Source organism: Mytilus galloprovincialis, chromosome 4 (genome assembly GCF_965363235.1).
Source record: "Mytilus galloprovincialis chromosome 4, xbMytGall1.hap1.1, whole genome shotgun sequence".
NCBI lineage: Eukaryota > Metazoa > Mollusca > Bivalvia > Mytilida > Mytilidae > Mytilus > Mytilus galloprovincialis.
This window is the reverse complement of record NC_134841.1, coordinates 43694806-43719651: the sequence shown is the minus strand read 5'-3', so window position 1 is coordinate 43719651 and position 24846 is coordinate 43694806.

The following is a 24846-nucleotide window of genomic DNA, read 5'->3' as shown; positions in this document are numbered from 1 at the left end:
TTTACATGTTATGGTCTCCTACAAAGTCTTGCCAAATAACTTAAAGAAAGTAATAATCATGTTATTCTTTCAGGCTATAGAAATTCTCTGTCCATCTATGAAATCAGATTGCGAAACATTGAAAAGGGTTGATCTGGATCATTCTTTCCATGAAATATATGTAGAGTTTGTGAAAAAAGAAAAGCAAATGGAACAACTTACTGATCAAGTTGAAACTCTGAATTTGGAACGACAGAATATGCAATGTAAGTTTTCAAAAAAGATTATTTACATGACCACCACAACTGGAATACTAGTATATGTTTATATATTTCTTTATAATTCTTTTGTGATTTGCATGTTATGGAATACGTTTATATTATTGGTCGAGAAGACTTCCGGTAGTTGATCTTGACGTTATTTATTTTTTGATACACAACGTTGACCGAACTTATTTTCGTAACCAATGTAAACAAGATGGCAGCGATAATAACGTCGACGTAAACAAAATTTATTTTCACTGCACGTTAATCGCTAAATTAAATAATAAACACAAAAACATTCGTTTGAATGATAAACGAGTTGTTGTTGTTTATTTTTTATCAGATAGCAAATTTAAATGAGTACATATTTTTGCGTTAACCAACAAACATATTCATGCGCCAGGCATATGCAATGACACAAATATACAATTTTCGTGCGATAGATGTTACGAGTGTTGAAAATGTAATCCTTATCTCTAATTTTAAAGAATTATAAGGCTTAAACGCCTTTTTACAGGAATTTATTGGTGTATAAACCGGACCAAGTCACTCACCAACATATCATAAAAGTCCTTTGGTCTTCTATTTGTTTGTGAGTAAATTGGTCGAGATTATACACCAATAAATTCCTTTAAAAAGGCGTTCAATTCTACAAAAAGGACCAATCTTATTTAATTATCTATGTTAAATAAAATTGAGAATGGAAATGGGGAATTTGCCAAAGAGACAACGACCCGACCATAGAGCAGACAACAGCAGAAGGTCACCAACAGGTCTTCAATGCAACGAGAAATTCCCGCACCCGGAGGCGTCCTTCAGCTGGCCCCTAAACAAATATTATATACTAGTTCAGTGATAATGAACGCCATACTAAACTCCAAGTTGTACACAAGAAACTTAAAGTTAAAATTATACAAGACTAACAAAGGTCAGAGCTCCTGACTTAGGACAGGCGCAAAAATGCGGCGGGGTTAAACATGTTTGTGAGATCTCAACCCTCCCCCTATACCTCTAGCCAATGCAGAAAAGTAAACGCATAACAATACGCACATTGAAGAGAAGTCGGAGTCTGATGTCAGAAGATGTAACTTAAGAAAATAAACAAAATGACAATAATACATAAATAACATCAGACTACTAGCAGTTAACTGACATGCCAGCTCCAGACTTCAATTAAACTGATTGAAAAATTATGTCTTCATCATATGAATATCAGGCACAATCCTCCCCGTGAATGGCTAACGCGTAAAATTAGCATAGAGAATTGCATGCAGGATTGACTTAGACAATTTTGAGAATAAAAAATCGATGAATAAATGTTTAACACTTGGCAATTAAGAGCACAAAGACTTAAGTTGACACATTTGAATAATAGGGAATCTTAGAATTATGAATTGCATTTAGTTAAATGCTTTGTTGTTTCAATTATATATTTTTTGCATAAATGCGAATTTTTCATATCGATGAATTAGTTAGGAGATTCGTATGATCATTCATATTGATCCATTAATTTATTGGTGCGTTGTTTAATTGAATGCTTTATTGATTGATTGATTGATCGAATTGCATATTTCATATTGACTGATTCATTGATTGATTGATTGTTTGTGGACAAAGGACATTTAAAATAGTCAGCGATCCTAATGAAAAACGAATTTGATTAAGGTTAATTCAATAACATTTTTATTGGAGTGTTCATCCTAGGAAGAAGCAGTTATCTTTCTTTGAAAACGTCATGTGTGTTCAATGTTTGTCCCTAGTCGTCATAGTGACAATTAATTGAGTACTCAATAAACCATCTAATAAAACAAACGATCAATCCAATCAATGCATAACATATATAAAATGCGTAAAGTTATGCAAAGGTTTACTGGATGGCTAACGCATAAAATTAGCATAGAGAATTTGCATGCAGGATTGACTTAGACAATTTTGAGAATAAAAAATCGATGAAATTGTAATGGTTGTTACATTGGTAGATTTACATATTCAGCTGTACATGTATGTCATTAGAAAGTTGTTAAAAAAATCAGATTTGTCTGGAATTTTACGTATCATTTCCTTATTTTGCAAATCCCAAAACTTACCACAATTGGCAATTATGGACAAATACTTTCTTGTTTTTTCATGTGTTCTGCTATTAATTTGTATTATATATATGTTTACTTACTTACTTACATAATATTGCCCGTGTACGACATTGGCCTATAGGACAATAACGAAGATTTTTAGTAACATCCTTCTGGTTATTCTGTAGAACATGTCCAATCGACCTCTATCGTTTTTTTCATTATAGTTGTTGCAATTTCTTATTGTTGGTATCTAAAAAGAAGGTTTCGGTTTTTAAATTTGTGTGGCCAAAAGTTTGGAATCATCTGGAAGTTTTTGGTATACAGACGGCTTATTTTGGTAGTGATCTGTCATTCCTTAACAATCTGAACCATACAACACTAGAGGCAACACGTATCTGCTGTTATCTTTAACGTTTGGTCCGGATGGCCAGTTTTCCATACAGCCTACAGGTTGTTAAGAGCTGACCCTGCCTTTGATAGTCGTCTTTCAAAAACAGATTCTGTTCCACCATTGGTAATGATAGTGCTGCTAAGCCAAGGTATGTGAAGGTGTCAACATGTGGTAATGTTTTTCCATCCAGTAAAACTGACCCTGTATTGTACACATTTAGCGTCATGATTTCAGTTTTCGTACTATTGATTTTGATACCATCTGTTCCTGAATGTTTATATAGTTCTGTGGTGTTATCTCAAATTATCGGTGTGTGTGAGACATTATTGCTAGGTCGTCAGCGAAATATAGGTCCATCAAATTGGTGTATGTGCCCCATCAAATTCATCTTGGTGCATCAGCAGTTGTTTGTCTAATTATTCAGTCTGTGACTATGATGAAGAGTGTAGATACATGTAACATTTTATGCGTTTCCCTCAGTTTTAGTTTGTTACCCCGATTTTGTTTTTTGTCCATGGATTTATGAGTTTGAACAGCGGTATACTACTGTTGCCTTTATTTACCTCTTATAAGCTGATAAGTGGTACAATAATATTCTGAGGATATCGTTATTCTGCATTTATGTTATTGATTTAGCTGAAATTTAAATAAAAGAATATGAAGTGATACACATGATAAGTGAAAAGCTATTTTCATTTTTTTTATTTGTTATTGCAACTAAGCTGATTACAAATTAACGAATAAAGGTGTATTCGTATAGGTCTGCGTTCATCGAATGTAAACACTTTGGAGTTCGGTTTGCATAAGAATTTTAAATATATACGTATCCGTCCGATCCGTGCATAAAATTAATGTACTGATCTATCGATTACTGTTGTTACAGTTACTCTCACATAGCTTGTTTGAATTATCTGGCGGATTATATGGGTCACCAATCACCGATCACTCATCGATCAGTTAAACACCCGTCACCGATCATTCACCGACCAGTCAAGTTTACGTCAAACAGTAACGCCAAAGGGTGCAAGTACTGAAAGATGATCACCCTTGTCTTATTCCTGTCTTTACTTTGAAGTATATATCACTGTATCCAACTTTGCATCGGACTCTGTTATATAATGCTTTTATGATGTTTTTGAATTTCATATGATCGTAATAATTGCCAAAGACTGTCTCATGAATGCTGTCAATAGTTATCAAAGGTGCCAGGATTATAACGCTTTCTCAAAGTCGACAAAATTTATATACAGTTGCTATTGCCATTCTGTGCATTGTTTTTTACTTTAGGAATAAGCCGTGTCTGCTGGTATTTTTTTATTTCTAGTTCTGGAGGATATATTAATGGACCCAATCAGAATAGTTTGGACTGTAAAGGAAAAAAAACATCATCAATATATCTGAGTCGTTTGTTAGAGCGTAACATCGTAGTATAGTAATGTTGACTTGTTTCCCTTTTAGCCTTGCCATAATCAGTCTGCTATCTATGATCTTCCACTCCATTGAATATTTCGTCATTCCTTTCTTCAAAATAAGTGCCATATTTTTATGATGTTGCTTATCAACTTTTCAAGAGTAGAGTGTAGTTTCTCCAGTTCACGTTGTTTTTTCTCCCAGAGTATGTCCATCTGCTTTCCATGGTTGCTAAAATATGAAGTTTGTAACGTCGCATTGCAAGTTTCCCAGCAGAGTACATCGTAGACAAAAAGAGCAGAAAACACTAAAAGGCAATCAATTGGTCTTCAACATAGCGAGAAAAATTTCGCACCCTGACTTGTGACAGATGCAAATAAAAAACGATGGGGTTAAACATGTTTTGTTAGATCTCAATTGCACTTTATAGTTCAGAAATGTCTTTTATTGTTAAGACTATTTATTCCAATATTATTCATCAAATTTGAATATTGTAGCAATTCAAATCGAACATATGTGTGAATGGAAAAAGAAATTAGAGAAGTTCTATGTGACTGAGGCTGCTACCACATTAATTGAAGTGGTTAAAGACAACCAATGCACTATAATAACAGGTATTCCTGGATCTGGTAAATCTGCACTTGCTTATTACGTAGCTATACACATGCAAGAAACCGAAAACTACACAGTAATACCAATTTGGTTACCATCAGAGTTGATAAAACTTACAAATTCTAATTCTAAACAACTTTTTGCTTTTGATGATGTTTTCGGTAAATATTCTTTGAATGAATTCAACTTTAACTTCTGGGAATCAGAGACAGGACGTATTAAGATGTTATTAAGAAATCAAGTCCTAAAAATAATGGTGACATGTAGATCAGATTTATATGACGTTGTACGCGAAAGTTTATCAATTTTATTATTTTTCCATTTTAACTTGCATTCCAATGAAACAAATTTATCATTAATGGAACGAAAAGAAATCAGCAAGTTGTATCTTACTGATGATGTCGTGATTCACCTGAATGATGAAACCATAATGATGTACAACTTTTTTCCTTTACTTTGTGTTATGTTTAAAGAAAATAAGATGGAAGATGTTGACTTCTTTCGAAACCCAAATCAGTTTATAAAAAATGAAATTGAAAACATGAAAAGTAAGAAAGACGTATCGTTCATAGCTCTGTCACTCTTGGTTTTATCTAATAACTTGATCAAGAAAGAAGGCCTTCAGATTGGAAATGATCAATACAATATCATGTTAAATGATTTATTTGATGAAATGGATACCAAGAAATCTCTGTCGAAAACTTCAGTTTTGTCAAATCTAAAAAATCTAAAAAAAACATGTACCTTACAGAAACAGCGTCTATATTCTGTACTAAACACGATAAAATATTTGACATTATTTCGCTTACTGTAGGAAACTTTATAATTCGGTGTATTTTAAAACATGGAGAATCAGCTTTCGTTAGTAGTCGATTACAGTTAGACTCTCTCAACGAACAACATGGTGACTGTACCATTTTGATTACCGCTGAATTAGAAAGAATGTATTTCGAACGTATTTTAAAAGATATTGAAAACGGAAAAAACTGGGAGGTTTTTGCTAGCATTCAAATGAAATTTGAAAAATACAGAAATTTGTTAATGCAATACATAGATAAGTCGAGTATAAAATTTTCTACGTCAAAGATTGATTGCACAACTCCACTACATGTCACAGCATCAAAAGGTTATTATGATACGTCAAAATACTTACTAGAACAAAACATAAAACAGCTGTTTTCACTTGATACTGGTCATAGGTCTCCTTTACACAACGCCTCTATTCATGGCCATCACGAACTGACGCATTTGTTTCTTGGAAATGGTGCTAAAATTAATCAAAAGGACGAGGAAGGATATACATCTCTACTCCAAAGTTGTAATTTCGGATATATAAAAGTCGTTGAAATATTGTTACGAAATCATGCAAAAGTAAACATATGTGACAACTATGGTTGGTATCCACTACACATGGCATCGTTTGACGGAAATACTGACCTTATCAAACTGCTTGTTAAACACAAATCAAAAGTTAACAAGATGATGGTTGATGGAAAAACAGCACTGTACACAGCTTGTCATTCTGGTCAACTCGATGCAGTAAAATTATTACTCGAGTACAATGCCAATGTTAACAAATGTGAAAATAATGGATGGACGCCATTAGCCACAGCTAGTTGGAAAGGTTTTAAAGACATAGCTGAAGTATTAATTTATAACGGTGCAGACATCAATAAAGATACTAATACGGGACAGACACCACTGTATAACGCTTGTGTTGGAAATCACTATGATATTGTTGAAATGTTACTCAAGCATGTCCCAGCAATAAATAAAGGTTGCGAGAATGAAAATACACCATTACATTGGGCTTGTAAAGAAGGGAATGAAGACGTGGTAATATTGTTATGCGAATTCGGCGCTGCAATAAATCAGTGCAATAGCAGAGGCTTAGCACCTCTTCATTTTGCAAGTAAAAGCGGTAATACAAACATAAATCTAGTAAAAATATTACTCAAACATGGTGCTATGATTAATCAAGGCGATGAGAATAATAATACACCTTTACATCTCGCTTGTCAAAAAGGTAATGAAGACATGGTTATATTGTTATGTGAGCACGGTGCTGTAGTAAATCAGTGCAATACAAGTGGCTTTACCCCACTACATATTGCATACAATATGGGTCTTAAAAACATAGACGAAATATTAATAAAAATGGGTGCAGAAGTTGACAAGATTGACGAGACTGGAACATCGCCGGCGTTTGGTGGTAATCTGCATAATGACAATACTACATTATTACTTGACAATTGTGTAGCACGAAAACAGTGTATACTTCAGTGAAGACTACTTCAAAGTAAAAATACTTAGTATAACTTCAACTTATTTATTCCTTTAAGAATTCAGCATGCAGCACGTGCGCTTGTCTTAAATTTTAATTGACTACGATTATCAGTTTTTGGAACCGAAAGTCGATGTTTTTCTTCGAGCACTCCGGCTTCAAACACCAATTAAAACTGAGACCCACGAAAAAGCTTAGTAGTTGATGAAACACAGTTCAATCAATCAGTCAATATTTAGTGCGTTACTAATGGTATGAAAAGAAGTTTTATATTGAGGAACAATTTGTTTTATATAACTTATTTGAATGCTTACATTACAATATTTTGCAATTACAAGTTATATTAGCTTGTTCAGTATCATAAAGTAAACATTTTTTGGCATTAAGCCGTCTGTGCATATCAAGAAACTCTCAATTGCAAAATATGTCTGCTTGATATTCATTATTGATCACCCAGAAATTTATCAAATGTCATAATGATTGAAATCCTGCTGACCTCTGACGAAACATATTTCGATTCATCCTGAAATTTATATACCTTATATGTAAAAAAGATCAAATTTGCCAAAATCCCTTTCCATGCAATTTTTATCATTTTTTATAGATCAAGGCCATTGTATCACGAAGACTAAAGATAAGGACAAGGATGGCCAAATCAAAACAATAAACTATTATTCTTAATTCCATACGAATTGAGTGTCAAAATTAAAACCTGCTTTGCTCCCAAAAAGTACTTTGCATACTGCAAATGAAAATTTACTGAATATGTATATATTAGACTGAAGGTATATTAGGGGAGAAAAACGAAAAAAAAAACCGTACGGATATTGTGTCCGTTACACATGTACAAAGACAAATAACAGGGAACACACAAGGTCAAATATACTTATTACACCTTAGTTATGACCTGTTCATATTAATCTAAATTTGGTGCCGTGTTGGTATCCTCATCTCTTAAACTAAACTATACTACATTTTTATTTATAAGGTATGGTATATTAGGGGAGAAAAACGAAAAAAAGACGTACGGATATTCTTTCCGTCATCAGACCGACTTTTATGTCAGAGACAAGACTTCCGGTTATAAACTTTTAAACATATTATAATTTTCATAATTACTCGGCGACAGGACAATTATTTTCGTGTTATTCTGCATATACTATGATTATACTCCTATGATATAAACATGATAAAGAGACTCTCTATATAATTGAAAATACACTTTATTTATAAAATACGTATGTTCATAGTATGATAGTATAGAGTAACGCCAAAATCATGGAATTTAACAGAAAGCAAAAAAAAATCAGACTTTGGAAATAAGGGAGAGGGCTTAAAATAATTATCCTGTCTCCAAGTACCTACAACTTTTGATACCTTTTCTGCAATTCTCCAGACATAAAATCTTTTACAAAAACTGCTATTTCTCGGGTGTGTTGTAGTTACTTTAAGACGAGATCATTGATATTTTAGAACAGATACTACTAGAATCATACACAATAAATAATGTATACAACAGGGGGCATAAAAACTACGGAATAGAAACAAAAAAATATTATAAACAAATATAATCTACTAAAATATATATAAGCCTCCCCAAAAATAATACAATAACAAAATAAAAAAATCATTACGCTTAATCCGCCTTTGTTTTATTTCCAAATAATAATACAATTTATATCAATTGGAATATTTGATAAAAAATGAAAACCACCCTTTATAAATTTCCAGCGTCTGAAGAGTTTTCTGGACTTTCCTTCTGCCGAATATATTTGAAAGCCATGGATGTGTAAGAACCGAAACATTTGAAGGATTTTTAACCTTCAAAATAGTTTCTGTATATTTTTTCTAATTTATAAATTAAACGGTCAATGTTTGTTGATTAATTGTTAGTGGCTTGTTGTCGAGGGATACATATTTCGTGAAAGTTCGGAACGATAATAAATTAACGACAAGAACAAAAGGTAGGTCCTGTAATAGAGGCAGCTCGTGATGAATGTCGGGTTTAAACTGCCACTGGAAAGCAAGGGTATATTGCATATGGACAGAATTATTGCATTGCAATAGACACACATACAGACCCCTGAAAGAAGCTTCTTAACGTGAAAAGAGCGCGGGAATCCTTTACACCGCCCTCTCAAATCGGACGTGGCTGTGTATTTGTACATCCAGCACAGCCGAATTGCAAGTGTTTTAATGCCAATCGGAAGAGAACCCTGCTTGCAGGTAAACAATTTGAGAAAGGTTTGTTATAAATCATGTCAGTGCTTAAAATCGGACAACTAAACTATAAATAAGCTTGGTTTTCAGTCTGATTAAAAAAATTAATTAATAGTCTATACACTAAATACGATCCATTTGAAATTAAAAAACAAAAAGAACGAAATGCGCATAAAATATGCGTAAACCTCTCAAATATACATGTTTTTTTTTCTTTTAACGACATATTGTTCCATATTTTCATATTTTTTTTTATATTTTAGCTCCAAATTATTCTCTTTTTTTGTTTGTCCATTCTTTTACCCATTGCATCTTCTGCTTTTATTGCCAATTATTCTCTTTGTTTTTCCATTGTTGGAAACCGTATATGATGTCTTTTCTGTTCATGTTTGTGTTGATGTTCATCTCATATTATATATTATTTCTTTCAAATATATATAAGCTTAGAGTTATCGTTCTTATGCCGAATTATACTTTTTACCCTACTTTTTCACCGTAAAGAAAAACAGATTTCCCTAAATTATTTACACGATCATTCTATATAATAAATGATAACCCTTTGACTTAAGGAACAATGCTATGTGAGTAGCAATTTCCGGTTTCTTTACTTTTTTATTTACTTACACCCCTTTTCATATCGACAAGTATCACCATATGTAACAAATGATCTACAGGTGTACAGTCAATAGTATATCAATATATAGATATATATTGTACACAATGTATTTATAACAAAAACATGTACTCATTACTTTTTCTCAGTCCCAATAGTCCACGATCGGACTACGATCTGTGAAATAAATGAAAATTTTGACGATCGTAGTGCGATCGTGCAGATCACAGTAAGGTCGTAGCACGTTCATGGTGAGGTCTTCATGATCGTGATGAGCGTAGCCAACTTTGAACATGTTCAAAACAATCGTAGTGCGGTAGTGGCGAAATCAGGTCGTAGTAGAAGCGTAGTGATAGCGCATTAAGGTCGGCGTAAAATCGCAAACGTCACTGTACCATCGTAGCGAAAGCGCGATTCTAGTCGGGGAGACTGCGATACGATCTCACAGCGACTTTACTACGACCATCACGTTCTTACCGCAACCCAAACACGATTCCACGACTACTTTACCACGTTTATACCACATCACGCTTACGTTCATACTACTATCATCATGCTCATTGTCATTGTCATATATATAAAATTTATAAAAGCTCTCCAGCTTTTGTTTGTCTGTATGTAATTTGGACCTCTTGTCTTGCCAACGGCTCAATTACTCTTGACACATCTGTGTCATACCTACTATCGTTCACTCAAGCATCGTCATTTGATCTTGATGCATCAGCAATAAGTTGTGATTCAGGTTGGATTAGTCGGTCCGACATACTATCTTCTGGATCAAGATTCGTTACTATCAGATCTCCCTCTGCCTCTACCTCTACCCTTGTCCTTACGTAGATTTTGGTAGCATGACTGCGTTGTTTCCGAGAAACTCTACGTATCAATGAAAAAAAGAAGGAATGATACAGTATTTATATGGATCACGATATTGACGTTCTTGATGGGAGCGTAGTCAGATCACGGTATATGTGCGTTTTTCAATAAAAACGTATTTTTATGTCCCAGCCACTTTTAAAAAAATGTGTTTGATCTTTGCATGTATTTTTTTGTGCATTCAGTACATTGAATTAGAATTAACATTTTTAAGCAAAGAAACAGTTTATTTTTTTGAGGGATTAATAAGATATTGATTCCTGAATGGTCCAAAACAACCAAAACAAAACCATTGATAATGTGAATAATATTGAATTCACATTTATTTATATCTAATAAATATCAGGAAGGCTTTTATGTTTAAACAAATGTATTTCAATATATGTTTTTTAACGTTAGACTTGATAAATATTATTAAACTGGAATTATAATAAAACTACAATTTTGGAACATCACTTTTATCCGTATAAAAGTTTTATTTTTATGAAAACCATCGATCGTAGAACTGAATATGAATATCGAAAAATGAATGGGTTTAGCAGATTGTTGTTTTAACAATGGGGAATGATCAACACTTAACATGTAAAATTCATGTAAATAAAACTGAGAAGGTTTTAAAAAAATATTTTACCTATCGAAATAGAAGAAATACAACCCCAATAGTTTTGCTAACTCTTCATGAAGTTCCAAAGATGTCGGTTAAAAAAATTGATACCACCTTTTGAACAAATCATGGTGAAAAATCAGCAAGTTTCGAAGTCTAGAAAAATAGGAAAACAAATACTAAAACCATAATTCCATAAAAACAGATGCACAACTATAACATGTGTGCAATCATTCTGTGGATTTTCAAATATCAAGATTGAAATTTATCTGATAAGTCTTTTAAAAAAAGAAGGTATTGACTTCGCCCCGCCAGACAACTACTGTATAGTTAGCTGATTTTGGACCAGCCAAAATGGTGTAAGTAGCATTAATAATCTCAGAGATAACTATACAACCAATTCAAATTTCTAAATGCAAGTTTCAATGTATAAAATTTACTGTTAAAAGCACGATAAAAGATGTATTTTCTACTTTCAATTGACCTTTCCCGTCATTAACATCAAGTTGTATTCTAATAAAATTGAGAATGGAAAGGGGAATATGTCAAAAAGACAACAACCCGACAACAGACCAGAAATCAGCCGCAGGCCACCAATGGATCTTCAACGCAGCGAGAAAATCCCGAAAACCGGAGGTGTTTTTTTAGATGGCCCCTAAATAAAATTGTGTATTAGTTCAGTGAAAATTGACGTTAAGCCATACTCCAAAACATATAAATGAAATAAAATTGATAAACATACAAGACTAACAAAGGCCAGATGCTACTGGCTGGGGACCGGCGCAAAATTGCGGCGGGGTTAAACATGTTTTGTGAAATCTCAATCCTCCCCCTACACCTCTAGCCAATGTAGAATAAAGAAACACAAAGTAACTTACGTTTCGTCATATCCCGCGCTCAATTCGGAGGTCCTATATGGTTATCATCCCTCAAAACATTTTGAAGGTCGTGGTCACCTTAGTATAATTCGTGTCTCTTATTTAATATGTGATATCGACACTTTTATGGATATTGAACTTTTTATGTGTATGCATTCTATGCTTATATTTTGTTTTGCGTGAAGAGAATAATTTCAATATGATTGCAAAATGAAAATAACACAATTATAAATAAGTTGCGTCAGAAGCGCTTCCCTGGATTCCCGTAATCAAGAATGCAAAAATCTGAAGAAAAAAAAACAAAAGAAAAAGGCCCAGTGTGTCAATAATATGTAATAGCGAAGTACGTATAGTTTTATTACTGGAACGACTATGAGCAAATCAATAGTATATTTTAGTTGTACATGTACATGTATAAGAAATTAGATTAGGTAGAATGTCTTGATTAGAAGTTGGCTGATTTTACATATATTTTCTTCCTGTTAAAACACAGAAAAAAATGTTCATTCAAGAATTTTACTACATTATTGATTACAAGTATAAATGAATGAGACTTAAATCAGATAGTATTATGCTTAAATAAAATCGAATCAGCTTTCTAATTTAGTAAAGAGACAGAATTATATAAAGCAAGGACATACATTGTCAAATTGAGAAAATGATGATTACAGATCTTGCAGACTGATTAAATCTAGGATTGCATAATCTAGTTTAATACTTTTTTACGGCTAACATTCACCAATAATACAGCACAACAAGAGAAGTTGAAGTTACCAAAAGAGATGTAAAAACTCAAAAGTCGAAGACAAACTGACTATGCTATGGCAAAACACGAAACGAAAAAAACCACCTATTTTTGTAGCCCTAGATGAAAGATGAAACTATTTTAAATTTTGTATGTTTTATACCTATTCTTTGTTACGTAATTGTATGTTTATTTAATGATAAAGATTATACAACCATGTTGACTGCGGTATTTTTAACATTTTTACCTATTATGTCTGTTTGTTTTGTTCACTCATCATTGTCGATATAATGGAATTTGATGCGACTGTCATACAAGTGAGAGGTTTAGCTAGCTATAAAACCAGGTTCAATCCACAATTTTCTAGAAAATGTCTGTACAAAGTCAGGAATGTGACAGTTGTTATCCATTCGTTTGATGTCTTTGAGCTTTTGATTTTGCAATTTGATCAGTGACTTTCTTCGGAGTTCAGTACTTTTGAGATTTCACTTTTTGTTTTATATATATATATATATATATATATATATATATATACACTGATCAAATTGCAAAATCAAAAGCTCAAAGACATATATATATAAAATCTAAATATAAACACAGAAAAAGACACCAGATAAGTTAGTGATGATTATATTTAAAACAAAACAACACGTACTGGTATATGGGGTTGATTGACTATTCATGCATGTTGACTTATTGTAGATCCTATTTGAAGCACACATTTGTAATGCAGAAGTGTAGTTGTATAAAGTCAGTTAAGTCACTGTATTTATCTTCTTAAACATGTTCTATCTGTAATATAAATCCATGTACATTGTATTTGGTCAAACTGATGGTTTTACTTATATCTTTTTTTTTATAATTTGTACATTAAGTAGGAGCAATTATTTTGTATACCCTAGCTTATAGTCATTTGAAACGAGTTTCTTGTAATTTTAATGTTATCAAAATGTTTGAAATAACGGATGCATAAATATAAGTACTAATGCAAGTCATGTGAACACATTTTTATGTCCCACCTAGGTGTATTATATTATTCGGTCTATGCTTCTGTTCATTTTCCGTCCGTCCGTTCGTCCGTATGTCCCGCTTCAGGTAAAAGGTTTTTGGTTAAAATTTTTGGTCAATGTAGTTTTTTATGAAGTCGAAGTCCAATCAACTCAAAACTTAGTACACATTATAATATGATCTTTGACTCTTTCTTATTTTAATGCCAAATTAGAGTTTGACCCCAATTTCAAGGTCCAATATACATAGGAAATGATAGTGCGAGTGGGGCATTCGTGTACTATGGACACATTCTTGTTATATGTAATACGAATCTTCAACGTATTAACGAAACATAACTGATCGCAAACTTACTAACCTTTGAGTTTGTTGCTGAAGATTGTCGATTGATTCCTTGTTTTAAAACACATCACTATAAAAATAAGATGGTGTGATATGCTTTCCATCGAGTCTAAATTGAAAACATGTATATCTATCTATCTATATATATATATATATATATATATATATATATATACAAGTCGTCTAAACATCAACCCAACAATGTTCGATCTGTAAATTTGCTTTCGCAAATATTTTTTTCTTCCCTCGCCGGGATTCGAACCCATGCTACTGAGATATCGTGACACCAAATCGCATGCACTGTAGCCGTCCCGCTAGACCACACGACCACCTGGGCTTTATAAAAATGAAGCTTTCGGTGGCCGGGTGTTACCTTTCCACGTCAGTTTTAATCTAGCGTCGTACTACAGTTCATGACATATAAGGCATGGAGATGTTAAATTTACAGATCAGCTAAATTATCTATAGTAAAGGATCCTAAAAATTAATGTAAGATACAGTCACAGAACATAATTATATTTATAAGTACGTCTTAGCCAGTGACAACTCTACAACAGATTTATCCATCGGATCACCAGCAGTGATGGTGATACATGGCTGTGTACATTATGTATATACAACTCGTCTTAACATCAACCCAACAATGTAAGATCTGTAAATTTGCTTTCGCAAATTTTTTGTTCTTCCCTCGCCGGAATTCGAACCCATGCTACTGAGATATCGTCACACCAAATCGACTGCACTGTATATATATATTGCCTAACAATGTAATTTTAACACGCTATTTAGTATGTGAATATAAGATTGTTTAAAATATTTACAAAATGATGAAAATAAACGCAATGTTTCGCTAGACCAACTAGCTTTATCAAGCGTGCATCTATCCAGGTGAAATCGGATGAAAATGATAAGAAACTTTTGCAGTTCAATGTATATGTTGCACTGAATTTAGCTGCCTTGAAAAATAATACATAATTTGGATGAAGTTCAAGATTTTTAAAAAATTGGTAGTTGAAGTTAGCAACATCCATTGGCCAATGTTACAGGATAAAAAGGACGGTGCTGTGTATTAAATTATTCTTTATCTTTCCTGTATCTTTTCTCTTTATTTTCGTTAAGACCATCAGGTTCTAAAGTAGGGAGATGGTGGATCCAAAAGTTTTCTCTTCTCCATCTCGCCGAATCAGGCATACTTTTCGCGCTACGCTCAAACAGTTTTATTAAATTTTTAACGCTACCAATCAATTTATTTATTTCAAAATTTAACACTTTAAGGTATGGGGAAAAATTTGGCTTGAACAGAATATTTTTTTCTTCATCAAATTGGGGATCAGAATATTTTTTTTACTGGCATGTAACAGTGTTGGCTGATCGAATCACATATTTTGTAACAATCAATGGAAGTGATGGCCGACGTCATCCTTTCAAAATTGGTGTTACATGCAGAATCGTATTAGAACTGCGTTTAACCACCCTGTTGGCTTCTGGAACTCTCGTGGGAATACAAGTAGCTGTCAGCAATAACACAGACTAAATACCAACCTTTTATTACCTTTCTAAACTATATACCCTTCTCATCCTGTTGGCACGGTAAACCGTTTCACGCCTAAAAAACTTATATGTTTGCATTCATATCTTATACTTCCATATTTCAGATGCAAGACCAATCTTAATTTTCAACCTATGTATATATATTACAAATAAAGCCTGATTTTCTTTCTTTCTAGTGATGAAAAGGCGATGACCGTGCGCATGCTCGTATTTATAAATATACGATTACATGTAAAAATTAGAGTATACTTGGTATAACTATACGTTCCAATTTATTTTTATGCCCCACCTACGATAGTACAGGGGCATTATGTTTTCTGGTCTGTGCCTCCGTTCGTTCGTTCGTCCGTCTGTGCGTCCGTCTGTGCGTCCATTCGCTTCAGGTTAAAGTTTTTGGTCAAGGTAGTTTTTGAAGAAGTTGAAGTCCAATCAACTTGAAACTTAGTACACATGTTCCCCATGATATGATCTTTCTAATTTTAATGCCAAATTATAGTTTTGATCCCAATTTCGTGGTCCACTGAACATAGAAAATGATAGTGCGAAGTTCAGGTTAAAGTTTTTGGTCAAGGTAGTTTTTGATGAAGTTAAAGTTACATCAACTTGAAACTTAGTACACATGTTCCCTATGATATGATTTTTCTAATTTTAATTCCAAATTAAAGGTTTAACCCCAATTTTCACGGTCCACTGAACATAGAAAATGATAGTGCGAGTGGGGCATCCGTGTACTATGGACACATTCTTGTTTTTAACTTTTATTAGAACCAAGTACTTCAGTAATCCATGACATGTTTTTTTTTTTTTTAATTTCTAATTAGAATCAAGTACTGAAGAAATCCATGACAATCATGATACGCTCAAAGTAACATCACATATGACCTTTTTGCATTCAAATGTTGACTTATTATCTGCTATTTGCTTAACGTCTAATGAAAAGTATTGCATGAATATTCGGGACGACAACAATGTCAAGTAAACAAAACATTCATTAAGAATTATTAGTGTCAACTGGGATTAGGGAAGTACATTTATACTGTCACTGGAAAAGAGATTTCAGAAATGTTTAGTTTAGTTTAGTTTAGTTTATTAAAGAAAACTCAGCCGCAGAAGACTGCGTAACAGGAGCATATTATACACAATATATAGATTACAACATAGTTCATAATACATACAGTATACATTTTTAAATTATACATCTTCAGAAATAATTCTTTCCTTATTGCAATTTTAAATCAGACAAGCATTTTTTCTACCTTTTAAATAAAAATTGACAGCTTAGACAGCACATAACTATTGCAATATTTAAGCATGCCCAGTACTTTTTTAACATTTGAACTTCCCCCTTAAATCCTCAACTTCACAATTGGTACATTTACATATATAGTTGTACACATCCCCAGCTTTACAAAGTGGACAAATTCTCTCATTTCGTGGTACATTTCTCCATCTTCCTGTTTCGATGGGAAACTTTGTATAACTAACCCTTAACTTACATATATTTACTCTATGATCCCGCCTTAATTTTAACAGATATGGTTCTAAGCAAAACTCTTCTTTAAAGTATAAATAACTCCCCCCCCCCCCTTGATGAGTTTTATTTCAGAGAACCATTATTTAATAAACTGGTCCTGGAGACGCTGCCTTACATTAGTTTTAATATGGTTATAATCAACTTGCTCCGGAATATTATATATTTCACAAAAGCCACAGTCATTAAACACAGATTTTACATAGTTAAACCATTTGAATTTATAACCTTCATGCTCCTGCATGTAACAAAGTAACTTAAACAGTTTACCCTATTTTTTTATATCATTTGTTGCAAGATTGTGTCAAAAGCATACCATTTTTAGCTTGATCTGCAGTTCAAGTGGAAATATTCCAAGTTCCCCATACACCATAAAATTTGGCGTAGAGGATCGCACCCCCAAAATACGCTTACAAAACTGTAGATGTAATTTTTCAGTATTATTCTTATTTTCAAACCCCCATATTACCGAGGAATAGGTCAATATAGGAACCACCAATGCATCAAAAAATTTTAACTGTAAATCAATCGGAAGTGAGATATTTTGTATCTTCTTGTAAAGAGTATAAAGTGCTTTTTGAGCTTGGTCTACCAGTTTTTTTCGAGCTTGAAAGAAGTTTCCGTTGTAGTTAATCAGCAGACCAAGATAAACATATGAATCTTTGATTTCAATAATTTCATTACATAGTTTAAAAGTAACATTCTTATTAAACTTTCTCTTTGAAAAAAATACAATCTTAGTGTTTGATACATTCACAGTGAGTTTCCACTCAAAACAATATTGCTCAAAACCATCCAGAGCCTTTTGTTACCCTTCTGCCGACTCCGCAAAAATAATAGTGTCGTCGGCGTACAGAAGAACAAATAACTTGATATACAAATCAAGATTCTCTGTAAATTTTTCATTCATAAAATGAGCATACAATTTTGTCCTTGCAACAGGATACATTTATATCTTTCAAATAAAGGCAATAGTAGTCTACCACTGTTCGAAAGTCATAAATCGGTTGAAACAAAAACAAATCCGGGTTACAAACTAAAACTGAGGGTATCACATCAACTATAAGAAGAAAACAACGAAGCCACAGAAACACTGAAGAGAACAAAAACCAACGACAATTCAACACAATTTCTACGAACGTTCTAACGTTCAGAGAGCGTTGCAATTACTACAAACATGATACGCGGAATTTTAAGTCGCCATTCCAACTGAATGCGAATATGTAAACGCGGAATTTTAAGTCGCCATTCCAACTGAATGTGAATATGTAAATCAGACAAGCCAACTTAATTTTGTATGCTAGTATATACTTTCCTGCCGCATGGATGAAATCTAGTTATGGCCATATCGTACCCAAGCCAACCCTTGGTCTGATACAAACACCAAAGTTAATGGTTATAATGATGGTGAAAATAGGGTCCAGCTCCCTTAATCAAAGGTGATCATAAGTTATATCAATTTGCTATAATTCTATTTTTATAAGGGTCCGGACGGAGGTCTATTCATTTCTTCATTCTTTATTTGTTTATGCCATTGTTCTCTATTCTTTATTATTTTTGTCTATTATTTTCTATCCTTTATATTACAGCACCTTCTTATTCTCTTTTCTTTACCTTTTTGGTCCTTTTATTTTCTATTCTACAAACTCACATCGACACCCTCTTTTATGTTCCTTTTGCATTAAAAGCTTTTTTTTCTCTTTCTATTACATGTTTGGGTTCGAGTGTTTTTTCTGATGAAGATAAATCATGAAAAGAGGTTTGGACGCAGGAAAAGATTATTTGCATAACGATATAAAATTGACAATGAAAGTGAGTAATGTGTCAAAGAGACAAAGACCCGACAAAAGAGCAAAGAAACAGCTGAAGGCCACTAATCGGTCTTCAACAAAGCGAGAAAATTCCGTACCCGGATGCGAGCTTATATATAACGAGAGTATCTAAATTCATCATACATGTAGATTCCCGTAGATATGAAATCTAGACGTCAGACGGTTAATGTTTCTTCTACAAAAGGCTCACCAGTTACGCTCGAATAAAAAAAAACTTGTCATGTGACAAAAGAATACCTGTCAGCAAGAACACAGACAAAAAGACCAATCTTTTTGTTACCTTTCTAAACTATATACCCTTTTCTATACCTCTCCCATACCTGCCTTCTGGAACTCTCGTGGAAATACAAGTCGCTGATCTACATTAATCTGGAATAATTGAATCTGGTAAAAGTAGTTCAATATGTCCTATGTTTACCAAGAAAAAAGACCATTGACAACCTCTTTGTTACCTTTCTAAACTATATACCCTTCTCTATACCTCTCCCGTACCTGCCTTCTGGAACTCTCGTTGGAATACGAGTCGCTGATCTATAATAATCTGAAATAATTGAATCTAGTAAAAGTAGTTCAATATGTCCTATGTTTACCAGGACAACCTCTTTGTTACCTTTCTTAACTATATACCCTTCTCTATATCTCTCCCATACCTGCCTTCTGGAACTCTCGTGGGAATATAATACAAGTCGCTGATCTACAATAATCTGGAATAATTGAATCTAGTAAAAGTAGTTCAATATGTCCTATTTTTACCAGGACGTTATGTAACAGCAACAACTGCACAATGTTTGTTCATCGTGATTATATAAAGGTCGTCTATGTAAAATGAAGATAATCTCCAATGATGATAAATCTATATCTATTTTAACTAATTCGACATTTAAAAATGGTCTTGTTTTATTGATGAAGCCTGAAGTGATCAAAATTCGTTAAATGTTAATGCGTTTTATCCATGTTTTTTCATAGGAGAACAAAAGATTGAGATATTATTGTGTAGGAGCTTTTGTGTCTCTTACCTTACGGATTTCATTTATTGAAAGCAGTTAATGATTGTCCAATTATGATTTGTCTTTCAACGGAATTGCGTGGGATATAAAGCAATGCAGATTTTTACTAAATGCATAAAAATCATTGATTTGTCACTTTTTTCTCTTTAACGTGACAATCCTGGCGCCTTTAATAACTACTTCTATTTGAAAAAAATCATACTTCTGCTTTAGTCGCACGACTTTTTTTTTACTCAATCATACTTCTTAATTAAATGTTTTTAAGATACCAAAGAAAGCGCTGAGTAGACTCAGAACAACCGGAAGTACTATCACTTACAACTCATAAAACGCTCATTAATTTTATCAGTCATAGCGTTTCATGAACGAAGCAAGGCAGAATAACCTTTCCGTAAGTGATTGTGAAAAACATTTATGACACCGTAATAGGGCCATAACAACCAATCCCGTATTTACTTCATACGCCTTGTAATTATTCTATAATGCCAATTATAACATTTGTGTTATATCGGCGACACCATACATGTAGATGTAAATACCCATATCTATGGGTATTACATCTATAGCGACACTGCCTTCTTCTATTGGATATCCATCATATTTGCAGGGTCACAGCATATGCGTTTTTATAATTATGTCTTACATAATTTTGCATAACAGGGAAATAGGACAACTTGAAGGTAGAATCTTAATTTGATGTACAAATATATTGTTCTTTCATATTTATCTTGTCTCGTCTTGTCCAAAATTTATCAGGTAAAACTATTACTTACACATTGTTAACCTATGTTATGAAATCAAACAGACATAGAAAAATCAAATTGCGCGAGTTCGCTATCTATTTATATCGGCTTATATGACCGTATGCAGTTCTCGGAAGGACACCTCGATGGTTAACTAGATGCCGTCTAGACTTGCATACACACGGTATGCTGAAACATAATTTCGAGTTTTTACATCGTAAATCGTTTATTTTAGACATTTTTATTTGGATATTCTATGCGTATTAGAAAATTTGAGTCAAATCGTTGAACATGAATTTGACAGCTAGTGTCCCTTTAGAACAGGACTTGTGCTTCGATATCAGTTTTGAATGGTCAATTTAAAAATATTAAACATGTTGTATGTTTAAAAAAAATACGTAATTTGAAATACTCAATGAAATTTTTCAATTTTGATAAATTGGGTTTTTGCTTACGGTACTTTTTGCTGTTTTTTTTACCTTTTTATTTTGGGTAGGGTTGTGTGTGCTTTTCTTTTTTTACTGTATTCGGAGGTACTTGTGTTGTGCATATTAAAATCCATCGTAGGGTCTCAAAGCGAGAAAATCCTGCCCCCGGAGACGGGCTTCATCTGAAATGTGTACTTTAAGTACTGAAGGAAATTTACAAATTTGTATAAGTTTATAGTCACTTTACAGAAACTCTAGGATTAAACAAATATTTGTATAATACCCAGCTTAGATATTGTAGGTGACTGTATCAATTTTTTTTAGGGTTAGGGTCTTAAAAAAATCAAATGTTGTGCAAAGTTAGACTGTACACGAGTCGAAAGATAATCACAACTTATACAAACTGCCATTCCACGTTGAATTTGTGGCTGTATATTATTACTGTAGCATGCGGTTTGGAGAAACGTCAACACACTTTGGAGAAACGTCAACACACTTTGGAAAAACGTCAACACACTTTGAATAAACGTTAGTACTAGACTGCATATATCATTTACTTTGGATATCTTCCCTTAAATTTTGGTCAATGTAATTCTTATTTTAAAAAGTAAACTTATCATTCTTTTTCTCTGTTTATTTCCTGAACCACTTGATGACCCAGGATTGTAGTATTGTATCCTAAACTATCATTTTTATGCCCGATCAGTACTACTCCAGCTTTACTTTAAATCATTTTCTTGTATAAACAATGACAAAGCAAAATTCTAATAGAGTTTAGGCTATGCAGATAACATCGAAAATGCACACATTGCACTTCTTTATCATATGGATTATCTAGCCCCCTGCGTTTAAAATTAAATGACGTCTCACTTTGATCAAATGGACGTAAACAATGCAGAAACCACAAAAGCAGGAAATATATTTCACATGTCGCATACCGTACGATGTGCAACCGATAACCCCAAGGCTGACCTATTGTGAAGGCTTCAAGGACGGTCCTTAATTAAATCAGCTTCTTCTTTATTAGCGGGAGATACCTTTGACAATTGATATATAGGTATGACATACTATACATCAAGGTGTTAAAATTGAAATAAGATGATCCCCTGCATAGCGAGAAAACCTGGCTTTTAAATGTATAACCTCCTTTCAAAAGCTTCACAGCGAAAAATTTCCTTTTATTTTGTTCATCGGCGGGGGATTTAACTGACTTGTTATCAGCTTGTAACAGATAAATTAAGTATCAATTTAACAAAGTTCAAACATACAAATAAATTTCATAATGATGAAATTTGAGCTCGTGGATGGCGCGTGCCGGTTTCACAATCGAATCGAAACAATTGTCCCTTAAGTTTAAAAAACCTCTGCATTGGTCTTAAATGTTAATCCGTTTACACGCCAAATGATTAGCATTCAAAGTACGATGATCAGAGGGCTATCTCATTTAAAATGTGTTAAATGGTAATGCACAAAGGTAATGCGGTGTGATGTATCATAGCTTTTTGTGTCAATTACATCTCGTCGTGAATGAGATTTAAAAACTTTTTGTTCATAGATGAATGGACATATTGATGTCCAACGACCAGAGGGAATATTTCAGACATATTCAGTACGATGGAATGTTTTAATTGGGAAATATACCCTTTTGAATATAATTGAACCAACACGTGACCTCTAAGATATTTGAAGCAATGTATCCCAAGGTAGAACACCACCCCACAGGGTAAAACAAATACCCCCAATACACATTCTAAATCAGCTCTGACACATTTTTCTTTTTAAGTTTATTTATCAGATGCTTGTTGCGGAAGCAGTTACTGTCAGCTTTTGTTTATCCTTGCTCATAAAGATCAAACTCATGACCTCAAATAATTGTGCCGGGAACGGTATCACGAGACCACCTAGGCGGTCCATTGTTTGTGCTCGCAATATCGTCAAGCTTAGGTCTTCCATTCGTTTCACTGACATTCCGCCACAAAAATAAGCAAATAATAAAGTAGAATATAATTGTCATCCCAATTACGGAAGTCTGAAAAGTTGAAACTTTGTAATTTCATTATGTGCATGTCTCATATTCTAATTGGCAAACAACAATCACGTGGTGCTATAATGTCAATCCACTGGCGCTTTATGAAAACGTTCAAGCAATGCATCAGCATTAAAGTGTCCAGCATAGAACTAAATAAAAAGTACAAAAAGAAGCATAAACTGTGTAAGTTGTTAATAAGGTCGACATTGTGATTAAATTTTAAACACACATCCACTTTGTGTTTTTGTTTTGTGCATTTCTATTTCCATCCATCTGATACATGTATGTTGAGCTTTTTTGGTTGATTTTTATAGTTCGTTCTTATGATGTACTGTTACACTACTGTCCCAGGCTCGGTCCCAGATAAGGAGAGGATCGGTATCCCGCTAACATGTTTAATCCCGCCACATTCAGTTTCTGTGTATATGTGCCTGTCCCAAGTCAGGAGCCTGTAATTTCAATTGAATGTTTATCGTTGGTTGCTGTGTTTATTTTTGTTTTTCGTTCATATTTTTGTACATGAATTATGGCATTAGTTTTCTCGGTTTAATTGTTTTCGTTCGTTATCTTAGGGCCTTTTAATGCTGTTTATGTGGTATGTTTTTTGCTCGTTGTTGAAGTCCTTAAGGTGACCTATAGTTGTTAATTTCGGAGTCATATGGTCTCTTGTGAAGAATTGTCACATTGGTTATTATTCCACATCCTTTTTTATGCATACAATAAAACGAATTACATGTATTTTGGTTAATTTTTTCATTTGATTGCTATTAATTCTCTGGCGTATATCACTCATTGTGTATATTTATTGCACAAAAACGATTTATCCGTCTCTTCTTTTTTGAAACTCAAAATGAACGAAAAGTATTTTATTCATAAGATCAGCTGTGATGATCCGAATTTTATATAAAAAAGCATAAAGCGTTTAAATGTTTTATTGATATTCATAATGATTCATATCTTAGTTTGGTATATAAAGATCTTTTAAACATATTTGTGGCGGATTTAGTATCGAATTGTATATGTTATTAGAATAAAATGACAACTGTCTGAGTAGTCAAGGTCAGGCGAATAATGACGTTCTGATGGCCTTTATTGACATCATCTACATATATAAAATGTTATCATCATATATATGAAATGCACTTCAAATTTGACAATGAAATCAAGTTCGTGAACCCTTCTTTGTTGGCTTAAAATAATTTATAACGATGTATAAATTTTCACTAAATTCTGTAGTTTAGTATTTATATGCACTAAGAAATGTTGAGAAATTAATCTTTTACGTCAAAAACATTTACTTTTTTTTAAGAAACATTCTAGTGGTCTTAATCTATGAACAAATATATGATTCAGAGTGGCTTGATGATATATTGTATACAATTATTGTATAATTCAGGTAAAATACCCGTAATCTTTTGCATTTATTTGTAC